At 40.0% G+C, this 26,857-nt stretch overlaps 1 pseudogene; it reads left to right on the top strand.

Moving 5' to 3' along the window:
• Positions 1 to 9,452: 9,452 nt before the first annotated feature.
• The window catches only part of LOC112109374, a 97,719-nt pseudogene continuing 80,314 nt past the window's right edge, over positions 9,453 to 26,857 (top strand).

The following is a 26,857-nucleotide window of genomic DNA, read 5'->3' on the forward strand; positions in this document are numbered from 1 at the left end:
CATCCATATACTCCAGAGTTCCTCACTTCCACTGGCTAGCTTTGAAAATTATTGGATATTCTGTGGGGGGGGGAGGGGATCTAGAAATTCCCCCCTCAGATATTCCAATAAATAAATAAATTAAATAAATGTATTTGTGTGCAATTCAAATTTCAGTTTGTCAAAGATGTTCTGAACAACTGTTCTCAGTACCCTAGATGGGGCATTCAACACCATACCAGATTGGATTGTATAGATCTTCTTAAAGAGGGCTCATCCAACTGCCATCAAAAATGACAGAAAGAGTTCCTATTAACTTACAGAAGAGTTGGATCAGTCCCAAGGTCTTTATCAAGATCTCCTTTATCAGGGCAGTGAGAAGAAAATTATGGGATATAGAAAAAGCTGGAGGAGGGGGAGAGAAGACAGCTAAAAGGTTCTTCTAAGGATTAGATAAGCAGTCAGACTTTAGGGGCATATATGAATCCTTGACCCATTTATTGATATGTTATGTATAAGTATCTCCCAAGTCCATTCAGGCACTATTCACATAGGCAAAATCCTACAGAAATCACTGTTCCTTAGTACTATTAGTAATATTTACCATGAGGGAAATTTTCTAAAGTACAAATAGTGGTTAGATATTTAACTGTAATTTGTGCCATTGAAAATCTTTTCACCCCTTCATGCTTAGCATCATTCTCTATTAGCAACATTCTTTAAACTGTCATGCATGATTTTCAATCAGTGGTTTGTTTGTGTGTGTGTGTGTTATTGCCTGAGTATTTTTCTGAAGTAATGCTTCTTATTTACTTGCAGAACAAAAATGTTAGACCCTCCACCCACTCCTCCTTTTTATAAATGCATATCAAGTTGCCTATTTTTGTTGTACTCTTTATAAGGTATTTTGTGTCATTTTGAACTACATATTCTGTTTGAAAAAGATATTTTATGTCTAAATGAATTTATCACCTATAATGGCTGCTTTTTTCATTGGACCACCAGCACAACTCTTGTGGAATTCCTAAATGAAATTGAATTTAGAGGTGTCACCTCTGATCAGAACTGTTTCATTTTAGTGTAGCTGATGTTTAAATCTCCATGTTATAGCAGAGAATCTGAGTGAAAGCATTTGAGAATTTATGTATAGATATATATTTGCTTGCATGTCTGGTTTTGTATGTGTGAGACAATGCCTTTGCATATTTGGGTGGCTGTGCCAATAGATTTTAATGAAAATGACATTTGATTTTATTTTTAGTGTCTTACTTCCTGAATTATACACAGCTTTTTCTACTTGCATATCAGAGAATCTGAACAATGTATGGCTTTTCAGTCTGAAATAGAATTTGATTCTAAATGTTTACAGTATGTTGCACAATGGTCTTTAACAAAATTTAGAATACATTCTTCAAGCTGTGTTTGTAAGTGCTATTAGCGTTAATGGAAGTTAAGCACATGCATCAAGGGAGAATAGATCTCTATTCAATGTGTGAATTTGTGTAGGTTACCAAAATATGCATTCATATAAATTCACAGTAGATTAATTGGCAGAAATATAATGAGTACATGCACAGATCACAATTTTAAGTAATAATAAAGATGCTAGTAAGTTTTAGACACAATTATATGCAAAAACATTAATGCAACATCAAGTTCAAAAAATTCAGAGTTAAGGTTCCTATGGCAACCTTAACTGTGTGCATTACAAAAGAGTTTTTCCTTTGCTCACTGAGTAAAAATTAGAAACTCTTTAAACTGAATTTAGGTTTCTTGTCTGAAGTCTAGAAAAGTTTCTGTACTCCTCTCCAAATAATCTCATTAAATACCTAACACTGTGAATATTTAGAGATTATACTTTGATATACTTCACAAGCTCTATGTGCAGTTTTTAAACACACATCAGTGTTAGTTAAAGAAACTTAGTTTTGGACTGTGTCAAAGTCACTAGTTCTCATTTGGGACAGTGTCCATGCCAGGCAGAAGTTTAAAAGAAAGATGTTTAAAAGTTTTTTTTTTGTAGTGAAAACCAGTATCTGAAACTTCTGAGGTGAAAATAAAATATTTTAATATATTCAAATAACACAAAAATGGCACAACAATGCAATTGTATATGCATTATTATGCCTGTGAAATTAGAGGTGATAATTATTTTAAAATCACTTTCCATATCCAATGTATAATTAAAAGTGAGAGAATGCCCCCTGTGGCAGGCCTGGCACCGCAGCGCCCCCTTGTGGCAGGGGTAGGATGGGGTGTCGGTGCCTCACCACTCTACAGTCCTTGTGACCGCCCCTCTGCGGGCGGCCTGTTACGGCCTCTAGGCCTTCCTCTCTACTGTCCCCCTGTCTGGAGCAGTAGTGCGACCTAGCGGCCGAAGTCTATATAACCTCCCTTACGAATGGGATAACGCGGCCTAGCGGCCAGAGTCAGTATAAACCCCCTTTCGAGCGGGGTAGCGCGGCCTATCGGCCAGAGTCCATATAAACCCCCATCTGCCTCAACCAGTGGAGGAACTTAATGGGGTCAACAGTGAGGGAGAGAAAAGTAATTGAGAGACATTAGGTAGCTCTTCCCCTCTCTTAGAATCTCTGGCACCCATTGGACAGCTGGGGGCAAGAGATGCTGATTGGCCAACGTTCCCCAGCTCCCAGGATTTAACCAGGAGTGGGCGCCACATGGCATCTCTTTTTGGCTCTGTTACAGCAGTTAAGAGTTACTTCTTGCTTTCAGCAGCCCTCATCAAGATTTAAAGGAATACAGCAAGTAAGAATTCCAGAACCTGGGAGAGGCTCCAGCATGGGGGAGCTACCTTAGGGACAGATTGCATTCTGGCTCCACACTGCTGAGGGCCACTGGTTCCAAGAGCAGTGCAGCTCAGGTCAGAAACTGCAGCCCCACCCTTGCTTGCATTTGGGAAAGTCAGAGGTCACAAAATGCCAGTATGACAGCTGGAAAAGGTGCTTGGTCCCTGGGTGGCCCCCCTGGGGCTGAGCTTTTTTGCCAGTTATCGGTAAGGGGGTCATGGGAAGTCACTACCACAGCAGGAATGGGCCCAATGTTTCTAGGTATCCCTGACAGAGCTGGGTCTGTTGCTATGGCCCCCATGTGGGAGGAGAGGCTGTGGGCACTCACTGTTCTTTGTGTCCTGCTATTCTCCTCCCCCCCTTCCCCCACGTTCTGGCTTCTTTTGGGAGGGTAGGTAAGGGAAGGACTCCTGGGCTTGGGTCAGTGGTCTGCACATGCCTGCTCCTGAAGCCGCTCTGAGGGAGCTAGGAAGAAAGCCCAGTCCCTTCCCTGCCTCCCTTGGGTGAGGCAGCAGGGCATATGTAGTAGGGATGCCCTCCCACAGGCACTGGAGAGATCCAGCCCTGCCCTAATAGAGGTGCTGAGAGTGGTGACCTCAGAGATGGGTGCAGGTTCCTTTAGATAGCTTTGCTCGGGAATTGAGGGCCTGGGATTGCCGCCCTAGGGGAAGGATGTGCTCAGTCTTCACCGAAATGGAGCTTGGTCTCCAAGTGATGCAGAGGGAGAGTCACAAGACGAGGGGAGTAGCTGGGTGGCTGCAAGGCCCTTGGCCAGGATAGTTCACTATGTGGATTGTGGAGAGTTAGAGGAATGCATTCCTCCTGGAAGGGATCCTGAACCCTTTATACAGGAGGTCCATGTGATGGATTCAAGTCTGGCCTTAGGAAAAATGGCACCCTGGGTGAACTTGTATTTTGGTGCCTTAAACAATAATTCCCACTCCACTCCTACCCCCTTGACCCACCCCACTTGCAGGTGGGATGTTGCTAGGACTCAGAGAGAGCTGAGTCCTGGGGGCAGGCTGAGGAGACCCTTCTCCAAGTTAAAGGCTATAAGGTAATGAGCCCTTTAATTTCTGCACTAAACCAATTAAATGACTGGTATAGGAAAATGAGGGTGATGGGTAGGTAGTGCTACTGTGCTAGAGTTTAAAAAAAAAGTTCCAGCCTGCCACTTATTCCCATGCATGTGTCTGTTGTCATTTCAAAGATATAGGTAGTGAGTAAAGAGAAAACATAAATAACTTCGCTGTAGGACATGGCTATGTGATCCTTAATGCCTCATCTCAGTTGATGTCAGTGAAAAATTGGATAGCTGGTACAGTTACTGGTCATGGAATGCAAGAATATCTTGGAAGATGAATCAAAAACTGGTTTATGGGTTAAGATTTCCCTCATGCTTGTTCTTTTTCTTAGTATTGAGAGCTAAATATTCAACTGTTCTATTTGCACACAGTGTTTGGAAGACTCCATTTTCCAGTTGTATTAGGGGCTCTGCAAAGCATATAAAATAATGTTTCCTGCAGTGTCCTGCCACCTTGCAGTGTATAATCAATGTTATAATGGGAGACAGGAAGTTTATTGTGGATGATGTAAGAAAACAGACATCTTGCCTATTTGAATTTTAATACTGAACAAATGACAAGATTATACTAATTTCAAATTAACAGTAGTGATGTATATTTTTGAAGGGTTTATTATTAAGTATTCAAAGAATTTGCTTGATATAAAACCTTACTGATTAACTCTAAATTCTTGGCCTTGGATATGATTGGCATAAAAACTGAAGCCCAAAACATAAGCCACTTTCAAGTCTTTATACATGTTGGGCCAGATTCTGACCTGTGCCACTATTCTTCTGAACATAGGAAGGTGTCTGTGTCTGTCAGCCTCTCAGGCTCCATGATTCTGAGGGCCAGCCCTAGGCAGGCAGCTTTATGTTGCACTATGGGCATAGGAAGCTTATGTCAGTGCAGGCTACACACACTCCTGATTTCTCATTGTCATCACTCTTACCTCTCCCTAGCCACAGAACACTCTCTCCCAGCCCCAACATGACCCCTAGACTGAGAGTGAGGAGATGATGAACAGATGTGGCATATTTGCACTAGCAGGGAATTTTCCTATGCCAGAGGAATTCTCTGCTGAGTACTTGCAACCAGTTTCCATCTACTTTGTGCCTCCTAAGTAGTGAGTATATTTCAAAGATTATTTGAGGAGCATACATTAAGCAGCATCTGAAAACTCTAATGTATGTTGGTATAGCTCCCAATAGGCATGCACAGTAACTCTGTTCAAGGAAGGCTGTTACCTGGAGAACTAACACTGGCATATGACATTGGTATAGCAACATCAATGGAAGTTGCAGCAAAGGACTTGGGAAAAAAAGCTGTCAGTCAAGTACATGTGAAAAAAATAGGGCATATGCCAATACAGAGAAGAAAAGTGTGGTTTAGATCTAAAAGATCAAAAAACGCACAAATGTGACAGTCAATGCAATAAAAGGGGACATACATAAATGCTCTGGATCAATGTGATTTGAAGAAAAAGTTACCTTGTTCTGGAAAAAGTGTCCCAATAAAGAGAGAGACAGTGGGGATGATTTGATTTGTGAAGGTCACTACTAGTGATGACCTTCCAGAAATACAATAGAAAAGGCATTAGGAGTTCAGGAGTTGAGGTAAATATACCATTTACATTACAGTTGGATATGAGCTTAATTCATATTCAATTTCTGGAAAGATCAACTTAAAAACAAGGGATGAAATACTGTCACTATTGAAGTCAATGGCAAAGTTCCCATCAACTCTGACGATGCCAAATATAACTCTAGATGATCACTGGTCTGTTCTGTCCTTAAAAACTATTAAATAACCATGAGTCAAAGCATGAGAGCAAAACATAACATATTATACATATTATATAAAAGGCTGCAAAATGGAGATTGCAAATGAATTTGAATGAAGCCTGATAGAAAGGACGTGGAATTTATTAAAATGTTTATAGAATCCATGCACACATTCTGTGTGTGTCCATCTATCCATCCATCATCCGTCCATAATGCGTGCACACACATGCATATGTGCATGTACACAGTCAATGTACATGTATCTCCACTGATGTACTCCCTGTGTTGTCATTTATTCCTGTGAACAGTGGATATAAATCATTACCAAATCAGAATTCTCCACTTGTACTAGTGATATAGTTTTACATTCACTTTGCACAATTTAAGTGACAACAGTGACATATATACATAACGAGTATCTTGATAATTTCTTCATTCCTCTTGTCTACAAGTCTTCATTCAGACCTGGAGTCAAGTTAAAGATTGAATTTATAGAATTGGGGCTATTATTAGGTATACTTGAGCATATGAAACATTCATATTTTAACAGAAAATGCAAACATTCAATGGGAGTATGACCATTCTCAGAAGACTAGTCTTTCCTTCTTGGTCCAACAGTTACTTATTTTGTCAAAGTGTTTGCACTCTATTTTTGTTTCATGCAATAATTAGATAATATTTTAAATAAAAGTATCCTCTCTAAAAGAACAGAACTTATAGACTGGCCTAACTCATTATTTATTGTACATACAAGCTAGAAAGAATAGGATGGCATTTTTGTATCTGCTGTCTAGCTTACACATATGTCATACTTTAAGATATTCAACTTTATAGGTAGATGAAAACTTACTGGTGCATTGAAGTAGAACTTCAGGTTTAGAACTGCAGGCTATGTTCTCTGATATAATGTTGATTTGGGTTCAACTGGCAAGGGTAGATGTAACAATCTGAGTATATGCCTAGACCTAAAAAGAGACCAGCAAGTACTTGGCTTGTGCATCTCTTATGAATATCCCAGGCATCTTTATCAATGAAAAGGTTGTTGAGATGGAGCAATATTTCTGAACTCATTTATCGAAAAGTAAAACTATTGACTGGTAACATATAATGCCTTATTTAGATTGGATCTTAATTGTCTCTTACCACTTCATTGCATTCTGCATAACCAGAATGTTTAATGTTGAACAGCAAAAGGGATGGGAGTTTCCTCATGCCCTTTACTGCTCCCTTACAGGGTACAATAATAGTTTCAACATTTATTCCAATTTATTTTTGTGGTGTTTTTTAATCTTAAAATCAGAAATATCAAGTGTCCCAATCTTACAACTTTCAAGAAAATCCTTTGGAGATCTGGACAAGTAGTAGAATATTAATTTCATAGTAGGCTGAAATTTGAGTGCAGTGGAAGGAGAGAGGTTGTTGAACCTTAGTAAAAGGTATGAGCAAGCTACAGAAACATATACATAAATTTAAGCAAGTGAATTGTCCTATTGATGTCAGTGGAACTACTCATGTATTTAAAATTATTCACGTTGCTGAATCAAGGCCAAAGAGAATCTTTTGTCCCATTTGTCAGGAGTTTGTATTATACATAAATGAATGAAGCAAAGAGTTTTAAACAGTCTCACTCAACATATTTCTCCAGGCTTAACAGAGCACTATGAAACTAAAAATTCTTTGCTGTTGAGAGGACTTTATGGTGAGTGATAATGCAGTCAGGACTTTGCTGCAAGAGCAATTAACAGAGGTCTTCACAGTGAGAGATGATACAGAGATGGATGAACTATAGTGACACCTCTCTTACCTACCCAGCTAAAATCACCATAACTGAGTTAGGTAGTGGAGCCTCATGATAGGGCTGGGCAGCATTTCCACAGGGAGTGGAGACGAGTCTGCTTGAGTGCACCTCAGGATGCTGGGACAATGCTATCCATTTACACAAATCGGTGAATGGGGTTTAGCAAATGGGGAAGGGGAAAGTGATGTGATAAAGGGACATTTGCCTATTGAACATTCACAATAGTGGATGGGGAACCATTTTAACAAATTACTTCAACAATTACCATTAGGAAGTGTTTTACTTATAATTAATATAGATATATTTTTGCCATATTTTCCCTAAATTAATGCTGTTTCCTTTCCTGCAAATAAAGTTGTCCTTGTTTTGTACAGAATCAGTGATAGTGAGTAGGGAATTGTTGTCTATGAAGGGTGCCCATCAAACATTCTGGGGGGGGGGGTTTGAGGGAGTGGTGTTAGTTTAGGGTGACCAGACGTCCCGATAAAATCAGGACTGTCCTGATTTTTAGGGGTTTGTCCCGCGTCCCAACCGATGTTTGGTCGGGATGCAATTTGTCCCGATATGTCACACTCCTGTTTTTTGTTTGTTTGTTTTGTTTTGTTCCGCTGGTGGGACTCCGCCTTTTTTTCCCCTCCCCCTCTGCCAGCGGGACTCCGGGACTCTGCTTCTTTTTTTTCTCTGCCGGTGGGACTCCACTTTTTTTTTTTTTTTTTTTCCCCCCCCGGGGGGGGGCCCCCTTCCCCCCCCCCCCCCCCGTTGTGTCTCCATATTTTCTTCATCCCATCTGGTCACCCTATGTTAGTTTTAAGAGGGACCCCCTAACTATTTGACACAGCCCTTGTTGCTACCAAGGTTTTATCAGTAAAAATTCACACCCTGACCAACACAGTTAGACTGGTATGAAAACTGTGATTAGGAAAAGGCTAAATTCATGCTTGGGCACTTCCACTTGTAACTGAATTAAGTTGTGCCTTTTTGAAAATCTTGGCATCAGCTGAGATACCTGCTGTTCTTGCATTGTATTTTTTCATGGAATTTATATGTAACCAAAAACAGTTTTGCTTTTGGAATCACATATATTCCACATGTAACACAAGTTATGTTTGTTGCCATAACAACCACTCTATTGATAATGTTCTAGGTGTGATAGACAAGGCCCTGTGTACTTTACAGTAAGCCCCATCTGAATACTCTGATAATTATCCTGGCTTCTGAAGCACTATAATGTTGAATTCTGCAGCAAACTAGAAATTCAGTAGCAGCTTCAAATAAATGAAAGAGGATGTTCTTACTATATTAACAAATATTACAACTGGCATAGTATTCCTTGTGTTATTTATCTTAATATTATTTTCCATTCATATTGTGCTGACCTCACATTCTCTATCTGCCACAGATTTTTGTATTGATTTCACACTCTCATAACGGCATTGCAGAGATTGTCAAGAAAAAGCTGGAGAAGATTGTGGCAGCAGAGTAGGGTGCTGAAATGTTTGTGAGAAATGACTGTGGCAGTTTGGCTAACCCCAAACATTTAAAAATCATGAGTCAGGACCAAAAAGTCATGAGTTTGGCTTAAAAATCATGAGATTTAGAAAAAATAATAAGTGTTGGCTTTTTTTCTTCTTGTTTTTGAGCCATTAGGGTTCACGTTTTCATACTTTTCTTCACAACCATGAGGTACTAGACACCGCTTTTTTTTTTTTTTTTTTTAATGGAAGCTGAGATTTTCATGTAATCACACAACTACAAGCGCTGGAGTTTGAAAAAAAAAACACCCACATATGAGAGTCATGATAAAATCACAAGGGTTGACAACACTGCGTGGTAAAGAGTGATAGTGAATAGAAATGGTGACTAGTATATTGAAAAAATGTCCTTGGCACATATATGTGAAACATGTTGTTATGGATGAGATAGAAGAGGTATACTAAAAATAGTGTTTCCTCAAATATACCTGGTCAGAGGCCTTGCACTGATTCGGTTAACTGAATGAGAGATAAAGAAATGTGTGACCATGACTTTTCCAGCTAGCATCCCGGGCATACATCAGGTTACCAAACTTATTGTGACAGAGAGTGAGGTAAGTGGTGCTAAATGGCAGAAACTGGAGATCAGTACATTAAATTAATGAATTTAGCAGATATATGAAATAGCACTGAATATGGGATGATTGGACACCTGGGACTGAGTGCATGCACACCTCTCCTCCCCAAATTGTTTGTTCAATGATAATTGCAGTGCAGGCAGCTCTGTGATACGTTGTATAGTGTATGGTCTAGGGAGAGAATCTTTAACAATAAATGGTAGTTCCTCAGACCTCCCTGTCCAAAGACCTGCCGAACAGTCAAAAAATTGAAACAAAGATGGGTGACGGCACCCTTTGCAAATAGATCTGCGTATGTGTACACACTCAGTGACTGTGTTTAGTGGCTGATGAAAGAAAGATCCTACAGTGGATGTACTTGGAAGGTATATGAAATAGTACATGTCGTATCTGGAAAGTAGGAATACACAGAAAAGCCATTTACAAAGCAAGCTATTTTGTATGCAAAAGGTCAGAAAAAGGTGTTCAGTATTCAAAAATCTATTTGGTCTGCTATGTCTTTGCCCCCGCCTCTCTCTCTCTCTGATCCATTGACATCCAGGCCCACCTCCAGTTTAGAAAGCTTAGGTTATCCACTCAGGAAACAAATTACCACCATGTGACTGAAGTGACCGGTCACATGTTATTTGATACATCAACAACCCATAGCAGCCAGTTCCTGAAAAGCTACAGGTTGAAATTTGTTGTGCAAATGGTTTGTTGGACATTTACCAATAATGAGCAAATACATTAAAAATCTCAGCCTTTTCATGAATAATTCACTTTAAGAAAAAGGGTCTGAATTTACTAAGTAGGTTATTTGTTACACATTGTTTTGCCCAGTCTTGTAACTTACTGAACTTCTAGTGCACTATACGGAGTTGTCTTCTGCCTCCTTGAAGTTTAATGCATTAAGTAGATTGATACTGTAGAATGCGGGATTAATTCAATCTATAGTAAAGTACCTCAAAACTTTATCATACTTCAAAAGAAAGACACTACATGAGCCTCTTTTATAAGAGGTTGAAGTGACACTGTGACTTCATTCATTCACATCTGGAAGCCCACAGATGGAAGTCATGATATGAAATTATATATAACCAATATACATTTTGAAGCATTTCCCTTTCAGCAAAAAAACAGATTTTTCTGTGTGAGAGGAGAATGCATCTTCTGCTTGCACTATAGTTTCATACATGGAAAAGATTGGGCATTCCTTAGTTAATATGTTGTCCACCTCCCCACATAAACTTTGTGATATTTGTTCTATTGTTTGCATTTTGTACTTTAATCAAGTCTCTACAGTAGAAGAAGGCCCTGGTTTTCACCACTGTTGACACATCCCAATAACAAAAATGCAATATATATCAGGCTGCAAAGGACACTTCCTAGAAAATTCACATGACCTCGTTGCACTTGCGCTGTTGTTTCTTGATAGTTTAAACCAGACATGCCAAACCCATGAAAAAAATGTTATTTTTGGCTTACCTGGCTTGTAAGTTGCTTGTTTGGCTTGTAGCTTGTTTCTTGTTGTAGCTTGTTGCTGCTCCTTTTTTTTTTTTTTTTTTTTTTTTTATCTGCTCCAGGCAGGAATGCACAGCGGGCCCACCACAGTCCCAGACTGCACACCTGGGGGATCTAGTCACAGAGTGTTGGGGTTCTTAGGGATTGGCTTGTTTTGGCCTTGTTTTGAAATGGGATTAGCTTGGTTTTGGCTTATTGTGAAAGTCGGGGTGCTTATTTTACCGCATGAAAGTTGGCAACTGTGGTTTAAACATGAGATACAATAAAGCAAAGCAACATTGATTGATGATGATGGCACTAGGAAATGTAATAGGATTTCCACAAGAATTCAGCTTGAGAGTTCAATTGAAAATTCACCCATTACAATCAGTGCAGTGTGGTGGACCAATGGAATTACAATAAAATGTATATTCAGTTTCAAATGAAATAGTTAATGAATTGCAATACAAGATCAATGACATTACATGCCTTTTATTCATGAAATGGAGAAACTTTGGTCCCCAAACTCTTGCAGTGCACTAATGCTGAAAAAAAGCATACCTTCTGGGAGCTATGAAATTATTCGTTTCCTGAATTACATAAAAAGAGAAAAGTTACTTAAAACAATCATGTTCAGATAATAGACTTTCAAGAAGACCATGTTGATATAAGGCTTATTTTAGATGAAACCTTTAGTAATAAAATGATGTGATGAACACAGGCTGAATTTAGATCTGCCCAAAACAGGGGAAATACAACTGTGGTTAAACCTCTTGGTGATGCTGGCTGCATTTAATATTTTCTTCAACAAGGTACATCTGCCTTCCAAAAGACAGTTTTATTTTTCTACGAAGGATTTGAAGGAGTGTCTTGTGATTAAGCATATGGATTGTGCTTTTTAGGATCTACCCTGTGTTGAGACACCTTTAAGAGAGAGAAACATATTGTCCCATCCACAGCTAGCCAGGTCCACTATTTCTGTAGTGGTTAGAGTCAGTGGTGGTGCTAGCCTTCACCTGAGCACAAGAATTGTGATTATAATAGAATGCTGTGCTGAGGTGCAAAGACAGGGACGTTTCTTGCATCCTCTGTTCTCCTGGTGCATTTATTGGGTTCAGTTAAGCCCAAGTAAAAAACTTCCATGTGCCTAGGTAATGTGTAACACCAACAATCATGCATGAAGTTTAAAGGCAAAATGTTTAGTGTTTTTATTGAAAACACACATTTCAAATATATATATAAATATGTGATTGGGTGTTTTGGCATTCAGCAATAAATTATGTAGAATTCATTTAGGGATTGATGGAAATACTGTCTATTGTGTTGTAAATCAGATCTGAATAGATAAACTCCTACAACACTGCATCTAAACAACATTTTGTTGTGTGTATACAGTGTTATTTAATTTGAATAGATTTAACTCATTATAAACTGTTTAGGACAGGGACTCTGTTTCTTTGTTTCTATAAAGTGCTATGCACATCTAAGGTGCTGTATACACTATGTAGTATTAAAGTGCCTAATCAGTGCTATCACTACTGACAAATTTAGACTTCCTTTCTGTAAAGTTCCCAGCGCTTCACATTTTCAAAGAAGTTGCTCCTGCAAAAAATAGTATCTGAGTATGTGTGCACAGATGTTTGCATATTCAGCTCAAGTACTTGTTTGTCAAACCTATTGATTTGCAAATGCAATTACACAGTATATCTGTGCAAATTGCACATACAAATGTGGGATATATTTTGGGGGGTTGATTTTTATTGATTTTCATAAAGAGACAGACAATGAAAAGTACAAAAAGGTAAATGACTTACAATATGTATATTTCAAAATGCCACATTTTTTATGGGATCTCCATTGAATTATTCAAATATGCAATTTTAGAACTTGTCAAAGCTGCAATATCAGACAATACAAAACCAGACAACACTACACAGACCTTATATATTAGGGCAGGGGTTTTGCAGTTGTCTGTTGCATCCCTTTTAAAAAAGTGTTCTTAAAGTACTGATTACTAGTTAAATCTGGAGATGGGTCTCAGCCAAATCAGTGGATCCAACACTCTTAAACTCTGAAAAAGCTTGGATTCAGATGTGAACTTTTATCACTAGCCTCAGCCTCTATACTGGGCCAAGCCTAAAAGCTCAGATTCAAAGCTGTGTGAGCTTTTGTACAATTTGGATTCAAATTTTGCAGTTGGAGTCCATCCCTGCTTCTATTTCTGTAATAAAGGATATCCTCTTTTGTTTTATTATTGTTTTACTACACTTTATTTTATTTAATTCATGAAATGGTTTAAACACAAGAATAATGTTAAGATGACTTGAAAGGCAATAAAAGGATCTCTGACATCCCTGAATGCCAGATGCATGAAGGCTTGTTAGGTATATTATGTTTATTCATGTATCTTCCATATAGAAACAATCTAATACCTGCAAAAGACACAATGAAATGGATGCAAGCAGTCATGCAGGGAAGGAAAGTTCAAGAATGTTAATAAAAAGCCAGTGCCTCACAACACATATGAAAAAAGAAGGGATACCCTTCTAAAGTACACCCTGTTGTAGGGCTAATTGCTGTATTAGTAGACTGAGTTTTAATAAACAGCATGTAGCAATGGTAGTGCTTGAAATATTCTATTCCTCCATTTTCTTCTTTTTAATATGTCTATTTATAGACATTGATATTTAACACTTTTTAAAATAGAGTGCAATAGCTTTTTAAAAAAAATGGTGGTGATGCTTCCATAAGTGCAAGAACAATTCCAAAAAGCACACAAAGAATAAAAAGGCAGGCTAGCTTTGAACTTGGTTGCCAACTACCAGTGCAATTACTGTCAGACAAAAGAAAAAAAAATCAAAAGTTGCCAGTAAAATCAGTTTAAAATATGCATGTCAGTAAAAGTGCCATGGTAATTTTTTTTTAACGCTGATATAAGTTTTTGTATCATTGGAGAACTTTTAATGATGGATATTTGAGCATTTTTGATATAATTATAATTTATTTTTTATGTAGCTGGCACAGAGTGGCCCCAATTAGGATCAGCTCCATTGTACTAGACATTGTACATGTGGTATCCAAAATTTATTTGCAATAAGTGAATAAAGGGCCAATTTTGTGACAGTGCACCCTACTGATGTCCTACTAGTACATTATTCAACACTGGTTCCCTGTGACTGTGACTTGTAATAATTGGACCTACAAATTTACCCTAATTGGGAGCCCAACTGTGGGAAAGTGGATACAAGTATACAAAATGTTCCAATCACACACCATGATATTCATGAGGAAAGATGCAAAAGGAAGTCCTGGGCACAGTGAGGAGTCACTTTGGGTGGAGGCACTGAACATCTTAGAAAAGAACCCGGAAAGCCTGAAATTAATCCAAAAAGAAAGAACAGGAGTACTTGTGGCACCTTAGAGACTAACAAATTTATTAGAGCATAAGCTTTCGTGGGCTACAACCATATATGCATCCGAAGAAGTGGGTTGTAGCCCACGAAAGCTTATGCTCTAATAAATTTGTTAGTCTCTAAGGTGCCACAAGTACTCCTGTTCTTTTTGCAGATACAGACTAACACGGCTGCTACTCTGAAACCTCCAAAAAGAAAGGCGTACTAATATCACTCAAGGAGTGTATTCAAGATCATGGCTTGTGAACAAAAAAAAGTGTGGGACTGGAAATAAATGACCCACAGTTGGTATGTCAGAAATTAGACCTAAGTGGTAGACAAAATGAAAGGACAATCTATTCTGCCATCATTCCCTTTTGGGATCCTTAAAAGAAAATGCATTTGAGGTGAAATCGCAAACAAACAGATACATTGTTTGACTGAAAAATAGGAGAAGGAGTGAGCTTCAGCATCATGGCTGCCACCCCCACTGTCTCCTGGGACCACAGACCTTCTTCATCCTAATCCTGAGAGATGTCCTGACCAGACTGGGCCAAGAAAGCTACTCCAGGTGACACTGCCACTTCCACTGGTACCCGCTTCATCCCAAATACCACCTGGGATGAGAGACTTTGTCAGTCCTTCCCAGGTCTCCTTTTTCTTCTCCCCTTATTTCTTCTCTTCCCTATCCCTCTTCTTTTTCCTTCTGTCTAATAAGAGTCTGGTTTAGCTGTCCAAGACTACGTATTTTGCAACACTGCTGTAATCCTGTGATCAGAGAGCAACTAAAAACAATGCCCTAAACAACCAACGCTGATACAAATATGCTGGGTCGCGGAGTGACTGATAAGATTGTGTCCTGTGACTTTTTTTTCTTTTCAGCAGTGTGGTTGCAAGTGAAAGTCACCACCAGAAACACAATCTGCATTTTCTCTTCTTCTCTTCATCTTTGCTCTTCTTTCTCTCCCCTCTTGTGTATGTTTGTCTTGTTCTCTCTTCTAGTAAAAGGGGATTGGACTTTAATAACAACAACAATAACAACAGTGCCAGCCCATCTCAACTAGTTTTTTCTCTTTTGCCTAGAAAGTTTAATTATTGCCATCTAAAAGGCTGTCAAACAAAGAGGCTTTTCCTTCAGCTCTCTTCAGGTAGAGAAAGGGACCAAGAAGTGTTGTTAGAATGAAAGCCTTATTTAATATTTACATTTCAAATGATTTAGCCTTTTTTTCTTCCCTTCTTTTCTATATGATTAATAAAAGGTTAAAAAGATCTTAATGGTATGTTTGCAGTAGTAATAAGAAGGCTGATGTTACTGCAACCCAAACCTCAAACCTTGTTTAACACTGTTTAATACTGGACAGTGTCAGGGTCATGTTAACACCTTTGCCTCTTTGAGCCTATATATGCCATCTAAAACAATACAACAGACCAATTGCAGAGTAAGGTACTATTAAGCTTGAGGGTTCACAATCTGGACTAAAATAAAATAAAGGTATATCTTTAAATATGTCCAATTGTGACTTGGTGGGAGATGAAAGGTATGCACAATTAACTGCAGGTGGGAAGACATAGCAATTAGGTATCTGTGAAAAAAGGATATATGGTCTGTCAATAGCTTCTTTTATAGCAATTAAAATTAATATTTTTAAAAAGGCTCATATCCAAACTATTTTTTTTGTTCAGCAGAGATGGAGACTGAATATATTCAGCCCAGAGAGAGTGAGCTAGGTCCTATAGCACGGAACAGATCAAAAGTTGGCAAATATAGTATCAAGAAATGGAAATTGTTGAGGCTTTTGATCCACTAATCTTCAGGACAAGAAGGCTGAGGGAACCTTCCCATGGTAATGGAGACAATAATCATGCAGTCTTTCTCCGAAATGGTATTCTAATCCAACATCCATTTATATAAATATTAATGACACCTCAATTCTTACACATGAGAGATGTATGGAAATCAAGGAGAGGCAAGTCTGGGTACATAAATTTACCTAGCTGTAGGGGAGTTTGATAAGCAGGTCTTGGGAACAGCAAAGACAGGCATCTCTGGGATATAGTAGAGAATTTGTCACTGGGCAGCAAGTGATGCTGACAGTCTGACCAGAAGAGAGTCAGAGAGTAGATTGCTTTCAAAGGATGTAAGCTATTCATTTATTTCTTTTCTTTTTCTCTGTAACTCAGTTAAGAATGCCTTACAAGTCTAGCTTACTAGACATGTAAACATAGATATGTTAAACTGTCTCATTTTCTCTTTGCTTTTAATAAACCTTATTTTGTTAAGATGACTGTTTATGGGTAATTTCACACCGACATTTCCCAAAAGGAGCGCCTGCCTATCTCTATGCCAAACAATTAATTCTGTCTCAACCCCCAAATAAATACTGTTTAGTATATACAAATAAAGACTCTCCTCCCCCCTCCCCCGCCGCCCTGCTTGCCAGGAGCCGATCATCCCCACATCAATTCTGTCCCTCATGTTCTGCCCCATTACTCCTCATCAATTCTGTCCCCATATCTGTTCAGCCTCCAGTGCCCACCAATTCTGTATCCACATCTGTTCTGCCCCCCATCCTCTCATCAGTTGTACTTCCAGCCTCACGTACACTCCTTCTGCAGCTCCTGGAGTTGTTGCCTCCTCTCTAAGAGAGGGAGACTGCAGTGGGGTCCCCTCTCCCCCTTCCCAAGACAAGTGTTGAAGGGAGAGATGAAGAAGGAGCAGAGGAGCCATCTTGTTGCTCACAAGAGGGGAGGGTAGAGGAGGGACAAGCTTTTTTCTGCTCCCTTCTTCCCCCTCCCATCTTGTGAGGGAAACTGTCTGCTTCCTGCAGAAGCCCTGATTAGCTGCTCTTTCTTAGGAGGTAGGCAAGAGGGGAAAGCAACCAATCAGAGTGATCCCCCCCCCCAAGTGATAACCTAGTGAGGAGGGCTTTAAACTAGGTTCGACAGGGACAGGTGAGCAAAGCCCGCAGGTAAGTGGGGAACATGGAGACCTGGGAGATGGGTTGGAAACGAGAGGGAGTGTGGGCTATATTGGCAGAGAGAAAGGAGGGTCAGGACAAAACTGGGAGGAAAGATCAAACCAGTATCTTAGATGCCTATATACAAATGCGAGAAGTATGGGTAATAAGCAGGAAGAACTGGAAGTGCTAATAAACAAATACAACTATGACATTGTTGGCATCACTGAAACTTGGTGGGATAATACACATGATTGGAATGTTGGTGTGGATGGATACAGCTTGCTCAGGAAGGATAGACAGGGGAAAAAGGGAGGAGGTGTTGCCTTATATATTAAAAATGTACACACTTGGACTGAGGTGGAGATGGACATAGGAGACGGAAGAGTTGAGAGTCTCTAGGTTAGGCTAAAAGGGGTAAAAAACAAGGGTGATGTCATGCTAGGAGTCTACTACAGGCCACCTAACCAGGTGGAAGAGGTGGATGAGGGTTTTTTTAAACAACTAACAAAATCATCCAAAGCCCAAGATTTGGTGGTGATGGGGGACTTCAACTATCCGGATATATGTTGGGAAAATAACACAGCGGGGCACAGACTATCCAACAAATTTTTGGACTGCATTGCAGACAACTTTTTATTTCAGAAGGTTGAAAAAGCTACTAGGGGGGAAGCTGTTCTAGACTTGATTTTAACAAATAGGGAGGAACTCGTTGAGAATTTGAAAGTAGAAGGCAGCTTGGGTGAAAGTGATCATGAAATCATAGAGTTTGCAATTCTAAGGAAGGGTAGAAGGGAGAACAGCAAAATAGAGACAATGGATTTCAGGAAGGCGGATTTTGGTAAGCTCAGAGAGCTGATAGGTAAGGTCCCATGGGAATCAAGACTGAGGGGAAAAACAACTGAGGAGAGTTGGCAGTTTTTCAAAGGGACACTATTAAGGGCCCAGAAGCAAGCTATTCCGCTGGTTAGGAAAGATAGAAAATGTGGCAAAAGACCACCTTGGCTTAACCACGAGATCTTGCATGATCTAAAAAATAAAAAGGAGTCATATAAAAAATGGAAACTAGGACAGATTACAAAGGATGAATATAGGCAAACAACACAGGAATGCAGGGGCAAGATTAGAAAGGCAAAGGCACAAAATGAGCTCAAACTAGCTACGGGAATAAAGGGGAACAAGAAGACTTTTTATCAATACATTAGAAGCAAGAGGAAGACCAAAGACAGGGTAGGCCCACTGCTTAGTGAAGAGGGAGAAACAGTAACAGGAAACTTGGAAATGGCAGAGATGCTAAATGACTTCTTTGTTTCGGTCTTCACCGAGAAGTCTGAAGGAATGCCTAACATAGTGAATGCTAACGGGAAGGGGGTAGGTTTAGCAGATAAAATAAAAAAAGAACAAGTTAAAAATCACTTAGAAAAGTTAGACGCCCGCAAGTCACCAGGGCCTGATGAAATGCATCCTAGAATACTCAAGGAGCTAATAGAGGAGGTATCTGAGCCTCTAGCTATTATCTTTGGAAAATCATGGGAGACGGGAGAGATTCCAGAAGACTGGAAAAGGGCAAATATAGTGCCCATCTATAAAAAGGGAAATAAAAACAACCCAGGAAACTACAGACCAGTTAGTTTAACTTCTGTGCCAGGGAAGATAATGGAGCAAGTAATTAAGGAAATCATCTGCAAACACTTGGAAGGTGGTAAGGTGATAGGGAACAGCCAGCATGGATTTGTAAAGAACAAATCATGTCAAACCAATCTGATAGCTTTCTTCGATAGGATAACGAGTCTTGTGGATAAGGGAGAAGCTGTGGATGTGGTATACCTAGACTTTAGTAAGGCATTTGATATGGTCTCGCATGATATTCTTATCGACAAACTAGGCAAATACAATTTAGATGGGGCTACTATAAGGTGGGTGCATAACTGGCTGGATAACCGTACTCAGAGAGTTGTTATTAATGGTTCCCAATCCTGCTGGAAAGGCATAACGAGTGGGGTTCCGCAGGGGTCTGTTTTGGGACCGGCTCTGTTCAATATCTTCATTAACGACTTAGATATTGGCATAGAAAGTACGCTTATTAAGTTTGCGGATGATACCAAACTGGGAGGGATTGCAACTGCTTTGGAGGCCAGGGTCATAATTCAAAATGATCTGGACAAATTGGAGAAATGGTCTGAGTTAAACAGGATGAAGTTTAACAAAGACAAATGCAAAGTGCTCCACTTAGGAAGAAAAAATCAGTTTCACACATACAGAATGGGAAGAGACTGTCTAGGAAGGAGTACGGCAGAAAGGGATGTAGGGGTTATAGTGGACCACAAGCTAAATATGAGTCAAGAGTGTGATGCTGTTGCAAAAAAAGCAAACATGATTCTGGGATGTATTAACAGGTGTGTTGTGAGCAAGACGCGAGAAGTCATTCTTCCGCTCTACTCTGCTCTGGTTAGGCCTCAGCTGGAGTATTGTGTCCAGTTTTGGGCACCGCATTTCAAGAAAGATGTGGAGAAATTGGAAAGGGTCCAGAGAAGAGCAACAAGAATGATTAAAGGTCTTGAGAACATGACCTATGAAGGAAGGCTGAAAGAATTGGGTTTGTTTAGTTTGGAAAAGAGAAGACTGAGAGGGGACATGATAGCAGTTTTCAGGTATCTAAAAGGGTGTCATAAGGAGGAGGGAGCAAACTTGTTCACCTTAGCCTCTGAGGATAGAACAAGAAGCAGTGGGCTTAAACTGCAGCAAGGGAGGTCTAGGTTGGACATTAGGAAAAAGTTCCTGTCAGGGTGCTTAAACACTGGAATAAATTGCCTAGGGAGGTTGTGGAATCTCCATCTTTGGAGATATTTAAGAGTAGGTTAGATAAATGTCTATCAGGGATGGTCTAGACAGTATTTGGTCCTGCCATGCGGGCAGGGAACTGGACTCGATGACTTCTCGAGGTCCCTTCCAGTCCTAGAATCTATGAATCTATGAATCTAGGATACTAAAAATGTATGACCCTCAGTAACCTGGCTTGTTTTTTTAGAAATTGCATTCCCGGGAGTGTGACCACTTAGTCCTTAGTGCACTGCAAGCACTAAGTGGATGCTGGTGTTGGTCTCAGTATCTAACTACCTGATTTGCAGACCCAGTCAGGCTGCTAGATGTTGAAATATAGTATTTGCATGTGCAAATAATTTCACTGACTATTTTATATAAGCAAATCAGAAAAAAAGCCTTGAAATGAAACATAAAATGGATGCAGTTAAGTTGTTAAATTAAGAGGAGAAAATGCTCTTCTTAATTCAATAAATCAGAATAACAATTTAGGGCTTATATGCAGGGTGCATTGATCTGCATCAGAGAGGTGTAAATTCTTGTCTGCACCAGCATCTCAGCCACTGACTGGCTGGTATGGACCCTGCTGGCACACACTAAAAGTTCCCTAGTGCACATTAATGGACTATTGTTTGAAACTGGACTACATTAAGGCCTGCTCTACACTACCCCCCACTTCGGACTAAGGTACGCAAATTCAGCTACGTTAATAACGTAGCTGAATTCGAAGTACCTTAGTCCGAACTTACCGCGGTTCCAGATGCGGCAGGAAGGCTCCCCCGTCGATGCCGCGTACTCTGCTCGCCGAGCTGGAGTACCGGCGTCGACGGCAAGCACTTCCGGGATCGATCCGGGGCACTTCCGGGATCGATCCGGGATCGATTTATCGCGTCTTAACCAGACACGATAAATCGATCCCAGAACATCGATTACCTGCCGCCAGACCCTCTGGTAAGTGTAGACGTACCCTAACATGCACAACGGTGCTTTTAGTGAGCACTGGTAGGGTCCACATGGGCCAGTTATTGTGCAGTATGCTGGTGCGGACTATTGTTTGCACCCCACTGGTGCTGACTAACACAATCTGTAGAAAAGCCTGTAGATACATTTAAAGATTCTCCTATTCATGGATCCCAAAAGAAGAAAACAAAGCAAAGCAATTACTTTGAGTGTGAAATATATGTATATAAAATCAAAATCTGTATTGTTTAATACACGCCCAGGAGTTAGAAAATTTACTTGCAATATTTAAGGTGCCAAAATTGAGAGGGTGGGTGGATTTTGGCCCCCCCCCCCGAGTTTAAAAAATAACCAGAAGGAATTTATTGACATTATTTCCAATTTTCCTATGGGGATATTTGCTGGCCTGGATGGTTTTCTAGGAACAATCTTTATAACTGTCAAAACTAAACTTGCTCCTTTACTCAACTGGGTATTTTACAAATATACACCTCCACCCCCTGCCTGGGAGGAAGACCTCAGAAAAATTGGGCAGACACCATATCAGTTTGTGGGGAGCAAAGGAGGCATAGTATCTATTTTTCTGGAGGTCTCAGAGGAGGCAGATGATCAATTGGCTGAAGGGGATGGGATAGTGCCAGAGAACCAATGGATGTGGGAAAACAGATGATCACTTGGTTGGTGAATTGGGCCAAGCAAAGTATCAAATGAAAGGGTTTGGTGTGGAGGCAGAAGGTGGTTTGTATGGAGGTATGAAAGAGATGGGAAGAAGAGGTGTGGAGATAAAAAAGGTTTGGGATGCTACAAGTGAGCAACCAGGATATGGCGAGTGGTTGAAGCAGGAAGAGAGAACACTTAGGATAGAAAGGGACATGAGGCCACTGCAATGTAGCAGAGAATGAACCCTGTTGTGTTAAGAAAACAGGGGAGAATAAAACACGGACCAAAGAGCAGAAGGAGAAATAGGTGATAAAACATAGAAGTGTTGAGGTAAGCAGGCTGGGAGTAAGAGAGTTGGAATGAGCAAAATAAATATATATGAAAGGGCAAGATTTGGAATGAGGGAAAAGAAAGTTATCTGTAGAGAAAAACAGAGGAAAAGAAACAAGCAGACAAGGGAGGAAAGTTGAATAAAATGGCGGGGGGTGATCTGAGGAAATACAAGAGAGCCACAGTAAGTTCAATAATAAAAAAAATCACTTACGGATTATTGGCACAACCTTATATTTCAAACCTATTGGTGTACACATTTTAATGTGAGGTAAGGATGGTTTTATACGCGATGGGTGAAATCCTATTCCTATTAAAGATAATGGGAGATTTTCACTGATTTCAGTGATATATGAACCCCTAAAAGCTATCTGAATTTGACCAAGTGCCAAGTGTGTATCTTTTATGATGGCAAATACTAGCCAGGAAGATAAGATTTTTTTTTAAAATATTATTTTGATCTCTAGCACATAATATATTTGGGGTTTTTTTTGAGGCGGGGGGAAGAGGGGTATAACAAATGAAAAATTTATACATGATAAAAGAGCACTTTTAATTATTATTTTTCTCCTGACAATTCCACTCCTCAAAAACAAAATAGTTTTAGGAGCCTAAAAGAAATGTAAAATCTCACAATAAGCACTTGAATGAGTTTGTTCTATGATATATCGATCTATATGTAAAGATGGGGATATACAAACACACACAGTGTGTGTGTGTATAGATGGTTGTACTTTCATATACATACTGAAATATGGATATGCATATATAGAACTATCTATATAGATACCTTTTCAATCTCTATCTTTATTTCAACCATCAATCGTTTTATTTATATATATCTCCCATATACGGTGATATATCAAGGCTCTTATACTAGTGGGGAAAAAAAGACAAAGTATTCCCAGTCCTACATATTTCCCAACACTTGCATCAATATTTACTAGTGTTCTTTTAACACTTATTTCAGATACAACTAGCATTTTATTTTATATATTGCATCTCTGTTTATCTTTAAAATAGCTATTGACTTTGTTTAGATTCCTCTAAGCTAAAAAAGCAGGCAATCTTTCATTCAAACCTTTCTTTTTATTTAAGAAAAAGTGTCACAATAAATTACTGAAGAAAGTAAAATAAAATAACTATATAAGGAAGTTGCCAGGCAACAGCACCAAATACATAAGCACAACATGTAATACAATACATAAATACGAAAGTGGCAGAAATTATATATTACTGTCTAGCCAACCTTCTAAATCCATCTAAACATATCATGCTTATGCCATCCCACTTCAACTTAATATTAAAACAAGCTTACAACACCCTTGATCCCAAGAGCAGGGAAAAAATGAGACAATAGACACAATGCAACTCTAGGCACTGATAAGTAATAATTAGATAAATAAAAGAGAATTCGAAGTCAGGCTGTCTCCTCTTCAGACCACACTCCTGTTCGGCAATAGAGCTGAGCCATATCTTTTTCTTTTGCCACCCACTGGTTTAAAAAACAGTGAGTCCCTCTCCACTATTCTAAAGCAACCACATCAACACACATTCCCTGTTCCATTTCAGCACTAGCAGTTATTACTTTGAAAAGTAAATATTTAGGAGACTAATAATTATGTTATTACATGAGACTACTGTGTAGTGTGAGGTGTTGCTGACACTGATTATGTGCTCTGTTGCAGGGCATCAAAGTGCTGTAACACTTGCACTACAAGCTCACTGTCATGGCTATACACACAAAGGCTGAAACCATTATACCTGGGAAGTGAGTGTGAGCCTTACCCCCACCCCCAATCCTGTGGTGTCCTGCGAAATATAGTTTAAGAGTTGCTGCTGCTGCTGTTGTTAATTTATTGTTTGTGTTGTGATAATACCTAGAGGCCACCACTCAATGATCAAAATCCCAGTGTGCTAGGCACTGTACATAAAAATATTATCCCTTCCCGAAAGTATTTATGTATTGGTGTTTCTGTTTGTTTCAAAGAAGTAACAGCTGCATCCATGTAAGTCACAATGTACATTGATGCACCATATCTAAGCAAGGGGATCACACCAATGTGACGACACTGATGGCTAAAACTCCAACATAGACAAAGCCCCAGACTGGATGCCCTTTCATATTTCAATGGGGGGGGGGACTTTCAGTGGGGCTCCAGATACAGCTTAGGTGTCCCTCCAACAGATCTCCTTGCTGATCCTCCTCTTCGTCCCCACCCACCTGAGGAAGATCCTCCGGCAGCAGTAGCTGCAGTTCCTGAAGTCCCTGAGCTTTTTTCCATAGTCACTGATCAGCAACGTGGCTCAGCTGGGAAGTGCCCTGCACCAGTCCTTCACCTGCCCTGCACCTTCACCTGGTGACAAAGGAGAAGAAAGACCAGATGTGCTGGTCAATCACAAGATCACTATGAGCACCAATGCGATGCGGCCATGACAAAGGGTAATGCAATCCTAAAATGCATCAAGCAAGGTATTTCCAGTAGAGATAGGGAAGTGCTATTACCATTATATAGGGCACAGGTCAGACCTCATCTGGAATACTGTGGGCAATTCTGGTATCCCATGTTTAAGAAAGATTAATTCAATCTGGAACTGGTGCAGAGAAGGGCAACTGGGATGATCAGAATGGAGAGCCAACCTTACAAGAAGAGACTTAAGAAGTTTGGCTTGTTTAGCCTAACCAAATGAAGGCTGAGGCAAGATATGATTACACTGCTCTACAGCCAAAATGCTTCTGAAATAAATGTAGTCAAACTTTACTAATTCTGGATCACTGAGAACGAAAATGATGCTTAAAATTGTTGATTGGCTCTAGTTTTCAAGATATGCTATTGGGTCAGTATATACGACCCTTGACTTGGGAATGGCGGAGGATAAGTGAGTTATAAAGGGAAGGGATCTCAATTTAAACCAGAAATGACTAAAATACATCTTTGACTGGATCTATGAATAAATCTATGACTGGGTTTGGACAGTACTTGCTTTTTAGGCAAAACAATGAATGATGCAATCTGAAGCTGGTATTGCGTCATACATGATATGAATTTCATCATGTTATTCCTAGAAGTCATGGATGATGCAATCATAACGAAGCTTACATCACTCTGCTGAACAAATTGCCCTATATCAGCTCTAGAAATCATACAGTGTCGTGCTCTCTTATTTGTCAGTGTTTGATTTTGCAAAGGGACACATTTCTGTTTAGCCAAAGTGAGCAGAGATGCCTCGTACTTGTGTGAACAGTGCAGATAACTTCTGCTATGTTTGTGGTGAAGTGACTTTTGCATCACAAAAGCGCAGTATAACCACTATGGTTAAGAAAGCCTATCACCTTTATTTTGGCTGCAGAATTGGAGATCAGGACAAGAGGTGGGCCCCCACACATATGCTGCAACACTTGTGCAACAAATCTTCGCCAGTGGTTGAACAGGAAAAGGAAATCTATACCTTTTGCAGTGCCAATGATTCGGAGAGAGACAACAGATCATACCAGCAATTGTTACTTCTGCATGGTGCCTCCAGTTGGGAAAGGTGTGTCAAAGAAAAAGTGGACTGTGCATTATCCAAACATGCCATCAGCTATACGCCCAGTACCCCACGGAGAAGGACTGCTGGTTCCTGATGCACCAGAATCATTCTCACTTGAGTCAGACGAGGAAGAGGATGAAACTTCTGGTCCTGAACCATCAATGTCACAGGACCCACATTTTCTCCCATCCTCCTCCTCTGAACCACACCTCATAACACAAGGTGAACTGAATGACCTTGTCAGGGATTTGGAACTACCCAAGAGCAAGGCAGAGCTGTTGGGCTCCAGACTACAGCATTGGAATCTCCTGGCAGGTGATGTTAGGGTTTCCATGTTCCGTGACCGTCAAAAGGATCTTGTCGCATTCTTCTTAATGGAAGGTGATCTTGTAGCCTGCAACAACATCGATGGTGTGATGGCAGCCCTCAAGATCGTTCACGATCCAGATGAGTGGAGACTGTTCACTGATTCATCGAAGACGAGTCTTAAAGCTGTTTTACTGCATAATGGCAATGTTTTGCCATCAATTCCAGTTGGTCATGCAGTCCATATGAAGGAAACCTATGACAACATGAAACAACTTTTGAGGTGCATAATCTATGACCAACATCAGTGGCAGCTTTGTGGCGATTTGAAGGTTGTTGCTCTCTTGCTTGGTCTGCAGACTGGATACACAAAGTACTGCTGTTTTCTCTGCGAATGGGATAGTCGTGCAAGAGATTCCCACTACATCAAGAAAGATTGGCCACTCCGACAGTCATTGGAGCCTGGGAGGAAAAGTGTTCAGCTTCCACCACTTGTTGAATCAATGAAGATTTTGTTACCACCCTTACACATCAAGCTGGATCTGATGAAGAACTTTGTCAAGGCCATTGACAAAACACAAGCAGCTTTCAAGTACCTCCGTGGAAAATTTCCAAGGTTAAGTGAAGCTAAGATAAAGGAAGGTGTCTTTGTTGGTCCTCAGATTCGTGAACTTCTTCGAGATGATGCATTTGACCATGCACTGCCTGGCAAGGAAAAGACGGCATGGAAAGCCTTCCAGTTAGTGGCAATAAATTTTCTCGACAACAACAAGGCAGACAACTACAGGTTGTTGGTGGAAAACCTCCTCAAGGCATACAAAAGCCTTGGTTGCAACATGTCACTAAAGATACATTTTTTGCACTCTCATCTAGATTT

Source organism: Terrapene carolina, unplaced genomic scaffold (genome assembly GCF_002925995.2).
Source record: "Terrapene carolina triunguis isolate 2854851 unplaced genomic scaffold, T_m_triunguis-2.0 Scaffold66, whole genome shotgun sequence".
In the NCBI taxonomy this organism is placed as follows: Eukaryota; Metazoa; Chordata; order Testudines; family Emydidae; genus Terrapene; species Terrapene triunguis.